General features: G+C 44.5%; 1 protein-coding gene across 2 annotated transcripts in view; it reads right to left on the bottom strand.

Moving 5' to 3' along the window:
• LOC116950145 (calcium-binding protein 7) overlaps positions 1 to 10,233 on the bottom strand; it is a 99,179-nt gene that overhangs the window by 18,071 nt on the left and 70,875 nt on the right. The gene's annotated exons all lie outside the window — the stretch shown is intronic.

The raw sequence follows: 10,233 nt of genomic DNA, 5'->3' as shown, positions 1-10,233 counted from the left end.
GGAGCAAAAGTAAAGGGGTTTTAAAAAAAATTAAGATAGTGTTTTTGATGTCGGTCGCTGCTAACACTCTTTAAGAGCAAGAGCGTGGAGCGGCGAGAGGCGGCGTCGTGGGCAGATTGTAATGAATAATTTTCAGTTTTTGTAAAACTTAGCAGTAACATTTTGCACTTTCTGCCGGCAAAATCATTTAGCAGAATCAATAACATGTAATCAATGCCAACGATGGCATGCCCCCTTTCATCCCTTTCTTTGACTGGCTTAAGCGCCGTTTTTACTTCAGTCAGATTTTTATCGTATTGCAGCCCCCTCTTGCCACCATACCATCTGCCACATTTTCAAAAGTGTTTTTTTTTATCCGGCCTGTTGCTCTCACGGCTGGATTGAGAGAGAGAGAGAGAGACAGAGCCAGGCGCCGGCTACACCTTCAATACCTACTCCCAATCAGCCTCCCACGTAAGTAAGCTCTTCCAGCTTCAACTCTGGTTAGATTCCGAGAACCCCACGAGGTCCATCATCTTCGGGGTGATGGCGAGTGCACGGACGAGTGCACTCTCTGGGTTCATCCACTGGCCACTTCCACCGTTTTATTTTCTATGCACAAATGCCCCCCCCCCCCCTGGGAGTACAGCCCCAGGGAGGGCAATGCAAATGGATGTGGTCACGCTGCACGGAACGATAAAATAGTAATACGGTCGTCCACTCGAACGTGTTCATTTCCCTTTCACGGGCGTGCCAGATTATTTCCTTAACCGATGGATGTAATTGGACACGGTATCAAGGTTTAAAGAAGAAGTTAACCACGGAGCATTGAGAATCTATTGCAGAACTGGCTCAGGCTCGCGGGGATGGACCCGCACGTGAGCCGGTAGCGTGTTCCAGCTCTTTGGGCCGGAGACGCCCGAAACTGCGCTGGCCATAGGCAAAATCAAGAGGCAACTCGCCCCGACAAATTGTACAAAATGAGCCCAACGTGCCTGCTCGTCTTCAAGAGTCTCCCATCGATCAGCTCCGTCCAATCTCGCCGATCGGCGGCGTACCAGCTTCTACAGACACAAATCGACTCCCGACTACGACCCGTGGCTCACGGCGACCCGCGTGCTGTGCTCGCGTGTAAAACCTCGCGTGTAAAACCTCGCGCGTAATACCGCCAGCTCGCTGTAAAAAAACACCATCGCCTTTGGCGGGTTTGGACATTTGCACCACAAAAACATAATAATGATGATGATGCGTCCACCCACCTCCTCACTAATCCACTCTATCCCTAACTTTCCACTAAGAACATTCACGCAATTATTGTTTTTTTAAACAATACTTATAAACTGAAAAATAAGGAACACCATACTAAGAGATTGTTCATGGGTTTGGCCAATAAAACTCTAATGCAATAAGCAAATCGTGCCAACGTTGCTCTTTTATTGATAGTACAGATGTACATTCATAAAGATATCAGCACAAACACGAAAGAGTGCAGAAATCCTCATTACACACCTTCACGAGACCACAGAACATGACTGGGGCCACTCTTGGGAATGATCCCAGCAGTTTCCACTTTTTTTAGCTAGGCCTCTCTTACCACATCCACAAGCACGGCTCCCTGAAAGATTTTCATTTTGTTTAATGTGTTTATAGAAATATTCATCCAAATAGATCAGAACTGGGGTAAAAGGGATGAGCTGTAAATACATGACTGTGATTATTTGATGGTATTTTTTGTTCGGCAATTACTGACAGTCCTGAAAACAATCAAACAAGTCACTTATGAAGATGGGATCACTTCAAGTGGTCATCTAAGCACTTGAACCAGGAAAAATATTTCAAAATCGTTTGTCCCTGTGCTGTGACATGGGCATTACGCCTGAGCCACGCGCTCATGTTTAACTTGCACACAATTTAACCACAGTGTATTCAAAAGGTCACGATTATATAAATCTGAGTAAAGTTCAGAAATGCATTTTACCAAAATGAACACAATGTTTCAGGGCTGATTTAACTTTTTCTGTATGGGACGCAGTCAGCAATGCATTTGAATTCGTACGCTCTGGGCTGTGTAGCACTTTGCGAAAATGCCCTTGCAATGCAAGGTCATGCGAGGAAACATACAGCAAGCTAACGCCTGTACTTTTTAAACGTACGTTTTGAATACGTTCTTTGTATTATGGGCCAAGTAAAAATACATATAAAAAATATATTTATTGTGAATGGAGGGCTCTAGCAAGGCATGTCCGTGGGATAAAACAGAAAACAAGGATGTATTGAGCCACTGTTGGAAAAAAAAGCCTTTCAAGGTCCGAGGCACACATTTTTCTTTGTATCTGTAAGTTATATCAGAATCAGAAAGGGTTTTATTTGCCATGAAAGTTCGCACAGACAAGGAATTTACTTTGGCAGGAAGGTGCATACATTCAACATATAGTAATCTTAAATCTAAAATAAGTGGTATACAAGTCTAACTATACTAAAGGTACAAAGTCTAACTAACACTAAGGGGCTAAAGTATGTAAAATTTTGAATAAATATTGAAAATAAAGTAGCTATAAGATGCAATCTAAAAATAAAAAAATACAAATAGGGTAACATAGTGTAAATATGGCAAGGTGTGATTTTGTAGATAAAATGTTAAAGTCAGTGTAAGCCCTTGGCCTTGTTGAAGAGGCCAGCAGCAGATGGGAAGAAACTGTTTTTGTGGCGTGAGGTTTTGGTCCTGATGGACCGCAGCCTTCTGCCGGAGGGGAGTAGCTGGAACAGAGAGTGTCCAGGGTGGGAGGAATCGGCCACAATCTTCCTTGCTCGCCTCATGGTCCTCGAGGTGTGCAGGTCCTCGAGGGTTGGTAGATTGCAGGCAATCACCTTCTCAGCAGTGTGGATGATACGCTGCAGTCTGCTCTGTCCTTGGCAGTGGCAGCAGCGTACCAGACGGTTATGGAGGAGGTGAGGATGGATTCAATGATCGCTGTATAGAAGTGCACCATCATTGTCTTTGGCAGGTTGACTTTCTTCAGCTGCCGTAGGAAGTACATCCTCTGTTGAGCTCTCTTGGTGAGGGAGCTGATGTTCAGTTTCCACTTGAGGTCCCGGGAGAGAATAGTGCCCAGGAAGCGGAAGGACTCTACAGTTTTCACTGCGGAGTCGCACAGGGTGATGGGGGTGAGTGGGGCTGTATTCTTCCTGAAGTCCACAACCATCTCAACTGTGATTTAAAGCTTTTGTTGACTGCAGGGATTCATATTCTTGGTCCTTTCGGTAAAGTCACGTAGAAGGGAAACAAAATGATAAAAATATAAAACAATAAAATTCTCACGACGTTTCGACTCCAACACAAGTAATCATCATCAGGTGTGAAGGGAGAGGTGAGTCGACTCAGGACAGCGGCTCCCAACCTACGGTCCATTGACCTGTGGTGAGCCGTGAGGCTACTAATACATTGGGGGGGGGGGGGGGTCGCTTGTGGAAAACAATAAAATAACAATTCGAATTATAACATCCTCACCAAGGAAATGTACAATTTCAATTAACTACCGGTATCAGCGTCTGGTGGTGGTCCGCGGAATGTTCGGAGGCTGAAAAGGGGTCCGCACGCTCAAAGAGGTTGGGAACCGCCGACTTAACGTCCCATCGAGATCGTGACGGTCCTCAGCTCGTGCCCTGCTCGCTGCTACCACGGCCTGAGGTTTCACACTCGGGGTGATGATCGTGGCACCTCAACTCTGGAACTCGTTGCCCTTCGAGGTCAGGGGACTTACCGAGGCACCTGCAGATCTTCAAATCTCGACGGAAAAGCGACCCGTTTAAATTGGCATGTTCTCTCTTTTAGTTATTTGCAAACGTCTTTCTCCACTCCTTCTTCTTCTCTTCTTGTTTGATGTTCAACTATTTCCGCCTTTCCATGCATGGTGCCCTTAGGACGACTGTTTAAGGGGCCCTTCATAAATTTAAATTATTATTACTTTTGGAACTTAAATAGGTGATGGTAGGGGACAACAACAAGAACATTAAAATGCGTTGTTGTTGTCGTTGTTGTTGTTGCTGTTGTTGTTGCTGCTGTTTGTAGAAAATAGAAGGAACCGGAAAGAAAGGAAGACCTAACGGAGAATGGCTTGATGACGACAACATAAAAGATTGGTGCCAGAAAGAAGTGCCCGAAACTTGAGCAATACTGACACAAAACAGAGGAAAGTGGAAACAAATTACATAGATTTTGATTCAAAATTTCTTGCTGTGGTTTTCACACCTGATGATGATTGCTTGTGTTGCAGTCGAAACGTCGTGAGAATTTTATTGTTTTATATTTTTATTATTTCACTGTTTCCCTTCTACGTGGTGACTTTAGCGAAAGAACCAAGAACATAAATGACATAGAACCGAAGAGAAATCCCTGCAGTCACGAAAGCTTCAAATCAAGTTTGAAATTACATGTTGTGCAGTGGACACCTGCGGGCTATCTGCCCACGCACCGTGATGATCGTCGAAGAGGGAGCGCATGGTGGATTGAGGCGAGGAGTTCCAAGTCTGGCCAAATAAAGCTGAGCTTCATCTTATAATGCACACCCGCACGTGAATGTGCGGGATGGGATGATTTGCTTCCTCGCGACTCAATGAATTTGCGCGATTTAGCATCACAATTAGATTCAGGAATTGATCCTCGTAAGTGTGGTGAATGACGATGATGACGATGACGACGTCGTATGGAGGAATAGCAATATTTTTAAACTATGATGCCAAAGTGAAGAGCTTCTTCGGGAGATGTGGAGTGACTTTTCAGAGATGTTTACAGCGAATGTGTAACGGTGGACACTTAGTAACTAGATGTAGATTGTGATGAAGTGAAGGGGTCATCATGAACTCATTTGCATGCGACATACAAATTACAAATCAAATGATTGTTAGACGCACTATTTTATTCACGTCTCGCGGACTAGAACGATTAACTAATGTGTCGTCACACCGCTAGTGAATACTGCGTACGCATGCGAGCATGCACATGTGCACGCGTGTGTTTGTATGTACGTGTGTGCCCGTTAAGTGGGGTGCGGTAATGAAGAGGTTAGCACGCTGTGGTATGAACCTGGAAGCCTGAGTTCGATTTCCTGCTCACGGCCAAAATCTGTGACGATTAAAACATTGCCACAGTGGAGACAAAGGCGGCCGGGGCATGGTGCTGGCTACCCACGCCACCGTGTGTCGTGCTGGCCTTCATAGGCACTCACCTATACCGTCTGTTAAGGCGATACGGAGGATCTTTGTCTTTGTGCCAGTTAAGAACAACTTTAAATATTAAGGAGTTAACAAACAGAATCCCCTACCTCACACTCATAAAATACATTTACTCGTCTTCGTGAACAAAAAAAGTGGTAATGTGCATTTAAAATTTTTTTGTTTAAATTGGCAGCCACACTTATGAAGCAGGATAAACCCAGTCACGTGGTTCTCTCATCGCCAGCATCGCAAGGGCAACACGGGATACACCACAAATAACCAACGCGATTTGGTGTAGCAATGGGAAGCTTCGTGCATTTCATTATCTCCACGTTAGCTGCTGGCTTTACACCAGATCTTGGGAGCCATTTGTAGCAACGGTCCCAGTGAGTGCACTAAAATGACAACACAATGCAATATGCCATCTTCGGCAGCTGGCTAAGAGCATTTTCAGCCTCTGGCCTCCTTTGTCGCACAAACATCCGGGTCAATGCCTCAGTTTTGTAATCTCGCAGCTGTACCCCCGGCTATGTCTTAGAAAGTTTTACAAAAGTATGTTGTTTCTGTTCCACTTTAGTGAACGATGATTGAAGCAAACTTCCCAAATACATTGTAATGTGCATTGCATTACAGCCACAGTTTTCTCGTTGGAACATTCTAAAAGCCTTGAAGCAAAACACTTTGCAAAAGAAAAGTTAATTGGGGCAAGCGCATTATGTTAAGCGTTTCCAACGACGTGGGTTATTGTTGAGTCGATTTTCGGCTCTGCGATGTGGTTTTTTGGGGTTGTATCGTGTGCTGTTCGCTCGTTAGGTCTGACATTTGGCCACGTGGTGCTGGGAGCTTTTTTCAGGAACTGTATTTAATGGCATTCAACCGAATTCACGGTCATTCCCGAGATTTCACTTCCACGTGCTCGGAGCTTGTTCAAGTGGAATTCCGTTCCCGGAGAAGCTCCCAGCAACGGGGAGTGAAAACGTTTGGACACCGCGCTGAAGAACCCAAAAGCACGTCACATGTATGTCACCATATGTTGAACTTCTTCCGCACCGTACGGAGCCAAGCGTGCTAATCGGCGGTGTGGGAGAAGGACAACAAGCGACGGCGCCTTCGTCCCTTGCTGTTGATGCCTGCAGTTCGTTTCCGGCAAGCCGCCCTGGTGTATCCGCGCCACCTGCTTAACAGTGATCGTGAGAGCTCCCGTGACGTCATTTCAAAAGAGTGGGCCCATCGTGTGCCATGGTCACGGGTCCAAATGTTCCAATTTTAGAAAAAAGTAAATCACCCACAAATTACTCAGTTGGGATTTTACTTACAGCAATATCGCCCCCCCACCCGCCACCCGCCTGTAAAACTACCACAGACTGTCGGTGAGGCATAGCACCTTCGTTTGATATAAGCATGGCGTGACCGCCATATGTACTAAATTAGTATTAGCAAAACATCAGAGAGATAAAGTGTTAGCACTGCACCCTGCTGGTGCGATCCAGGGCGGGTTTACAGGTGGGACAGCCTCTTCCTGGCAGGCGATTCCGCCGCGCGGAGTAGCAGATGAAATCCCCTTCTCTCTGCCCATCATTCTAATCCAGTTCTGGAGCACAGCTGGACTCTGCAATTCTCTAAGACGGGACAGCACGTTCAGCACTCGGGCAAATCATAAAGTCGGGTCAAGTGCATCCATAATGTATTGCTGTTATCGCTCACATTGCAGCTGTCGTTAATTTGAGCAGTGATGTCTAAATAATGAGGCATTGCCTGTTCTGTGAGCTATTCATTCGGTCGGATCGTAGAGAGCTCAATATCTACCCTCGCTTCACTGCTAGAAATCAGTTTCTCAGCCTCTAAATAATGAGTTTATGAATATATTATGGTTCACACCGGAACAATTATTTACAATCGGAGGCCCCACGAACGATTTGAATGTCAGTGGCACTCTTTACTATCGATGCACAGAACACGTTAAATATTTGAAGAGGGTACTATATCGTGGTAATCACTCATACAACAACAACATAATCTAATACACATTTTCAAGGTCAAGTTTGGGAAAGCAATACTATACACTGACTTAATTAATATTTACAAAAATATGACTACTTTTTTGGTGGGAGCAATTTTTTTTCTCGAATAAATTTTAGAGCAGGGTCTCTCTACGTTTTGTGATATACTGCACCCATAGTTATCGTGCAATAGTGATGACCATTCCACAACGGGTACATTTTCTGGACCCACAGGACCCAAATTTCTTTCGAAATAAATGTCTCATTCACCACTGCTCGTGCAAGTCGCTACATGTATAATTTTCTATCAAACCAAATTCAGCCGAAGCGTGATTTCCAGTCAGAGTTGTAATTATTTTATTGTTTCCCTTCTACGTGACTTTACCGAAAGAACCAAGAATATTCAACGTAACTGTTTATGAACTTAACAAAAAAACAATTGCAAAGTTAGAGTGCTCACTAATAATGTAGCTCAAATATGTCTCGAGAAAGGCGAAACGTCTACTGCTTCGGTATTATTTTCCAAGCGTTGCCCGAGTGTACATTTTTATATTCATCTTCACGTAACACATGTCCATTGGCACGGTCTCGGCCAATACATTTTCTCCGTGGTAGCGTTTTGATGAGCAGAGTTTATCGTGCATTTCAATGGCATGCACGAACACATTTTTTTTCCAAAAAAATGCGCTCACTTTTATACGACTGGATGTGATGTGATGCCGTGGCTTGTATTTCAGCAGCTCATCACAGAGTGCCGCCACATCCTTGTGTATTTGTGTTACACAGTCGGGGTTTCAAGGTTCATCAAGCCCTCCTCCAAGGGATTCAGGGTCACAATTCGATTCAAGAATTGATTTAGTTTTTCAAATTTAAACTACTTTTTTTATTTTACCAGGTAAGGCCCACTCAGCAGATAAGCTCTTTTTCAGCTGTCATTTAGCCTCAAATGAGAGCTCAACGAAGTGACTTATCACGTGGACATTTATATCTGCCAAATAATCTAAACAAGTTTCTACATGTGGAAGGGGAAAAAAACTGGAGGACTTGGAGAAAAATCCACGTGACCACAGGGGGAACATACAAACTCCAAATATACAGCAGGCGTCAGAGTCGGGATCGAATCCACGACCTCCTGCATACCTGGCGAGGTAGTTAACATCTCATAGCCACCGTGGCGCCCTTGTGGTGAATGATTGGCCACTCGTGGCTGATGGAGTATTGTGACCCCATAACATGCAATGGTTATAAACTGAAGAATATGTATTCTTACACATGCAACATTATGCATGTATTGTTAGCTTAGAAATTATATTAGTCAATTAAATTATCAATTATTATACCCTCGTACGCAGTACATGTAATGGAAGCATTCCTATGTTGCTTTTGCACTGATGCCAAGTATTGGTTTACTGATCTTTGTAATATATAACAATAATCCAGGTCTGGTAAATTCCATCTTAATATTAGACATTGGGAAGCAGTGGTTGTGCAGTGCTTCCTGCCCTGTCACACGAACTCATAACAACTCTTATTCTTGGTTATTTCGGTAAAGTCACGTAGAAGGGAAACAATATCATTTTATTGTTTCCCTTCTACGTGACTTTACCGAAATAACCAAGAATATGAATCCCTGCAGTCACGAAAGCTTTAAATCAAAACATAACAACTCTGTTCAATTCCTGATCAAGGCTAACGCCAGCAGCTAGTAATATCTGAATCCATCCTTCAACCCTGTTCACCAGCCCGCACCGATAAGCGTGGTGAAGTATGGCCAAACAACTTGCACAACTGACATGGCGTGGGCAGGGCTGGATGAAGGTTCTTGGAAGCCCTAGGCACTTCTGTTTCGTAGACCTTCAGTGATAACTTCAGTGATAACACGTGTCTTCCCTTGCACTACTACACTCTATTGTGCATGAGATTGTGCGAAAAACACAATTTGAAGATGTTATTTGCTACTTTTGCAATGAAAAACATCTCCAAGAGCTCATCTCCGGTGTTAATTTATCTCACCTTATGAAAAAAAAAGATTGACATTGACATGACCCTGCCTCTTTGTATATATATACTGTGCTTAGCCTTTGCCATGTAGAAAAATTATTTATTCAACAAAAAAACACGGTCACATTTTTTGTTTTGTTTTCGTAGGCCCTAGGCTCAGTGCCGACTGTGGCCTATTGGAAAATACGGCCCTGGGCGTGGGCAGGCCTTCATCCAGCAGTGTATTGACAAAGCGCCGTAAAGTGTCATTTAACATCACGCACTGTACAAATGTGTGAAGTGAGCAACCCTGGCTGTGAGCAGAGTCTGCACGTGGTGCATTGACTGAGCCATGACCCAGATGGGGAAAAAGACGAACCCCCCCCCCCGCCCCCCCCCCCCCCCCACTGAGCCCAGTGGGAAAGAAATCTCAAAGGAAAAACAATCTCAAACTTTGTAACCTTTTCTATAACTGAAGGAGACAAATTTTCCTTCACCACAGCCCACCACCAGCACTCACCAGGCCTCTACTTAGCCGTTCCCATCTCAGGGATCACACACGCCAAGACGACGCGGAATTATGCTGCATTATAAGGCCACTTAGAGTAGCGCTCACAACCCTAGGGAAAGTGCGCACACTCTTTCATTGTCAGGGGTTCCACACTTTACTCCAGGAGACCTCGTCCCAATTCTCTTTCTGCAAACTCAAAACGAACATCACTCTAGGGCTAAGTCGATGCTAACACAGGATTTGACCAGGTGTCTAACGGTCGGCGTTTGGTTCAAAAGGTTCTGTATTCGGCAGGCAAAATACAAAAAGGCGGAGTGTGAGAGACTCCAACAGCAACGTTGCAACAAAATATTTTTTTTTTCTCTCGAACGGGATGGCACGACGTGTCTCATCTTCTATGCCTGCATTTTGGATGATGACACGCACGGCCGCACACGTATATCCACAAGCGTGCGCACACACACACACACACAATGTGCTGGTAAATACAACAAACTCTGGCTCTCATTCCACACCCCTGTATCACACCTCCACACACCTGAGTAGTGT

This window comes from Petromyzon marinus, chromosome 38 (assembly GCF_048934315.1).
Source record: "Petromyzon marinus isolate PM22_M1 ecotype Great Lakes invasive population chromosome 38, UKy_Petmar_22M1.pri1.0, whole genome shotgun sequence".
Taxonomy (NCBI): domain Eukaryota; kingdom Metazoa; phylum Chordata; class Hyperoartia; order Petromyzontiformes; family Petromyzontidae; genus Petromyzon; species Petromyzon marinus.
This window is presented reverse-complemented; position numbering and strand designations above follow the sequence as displayed.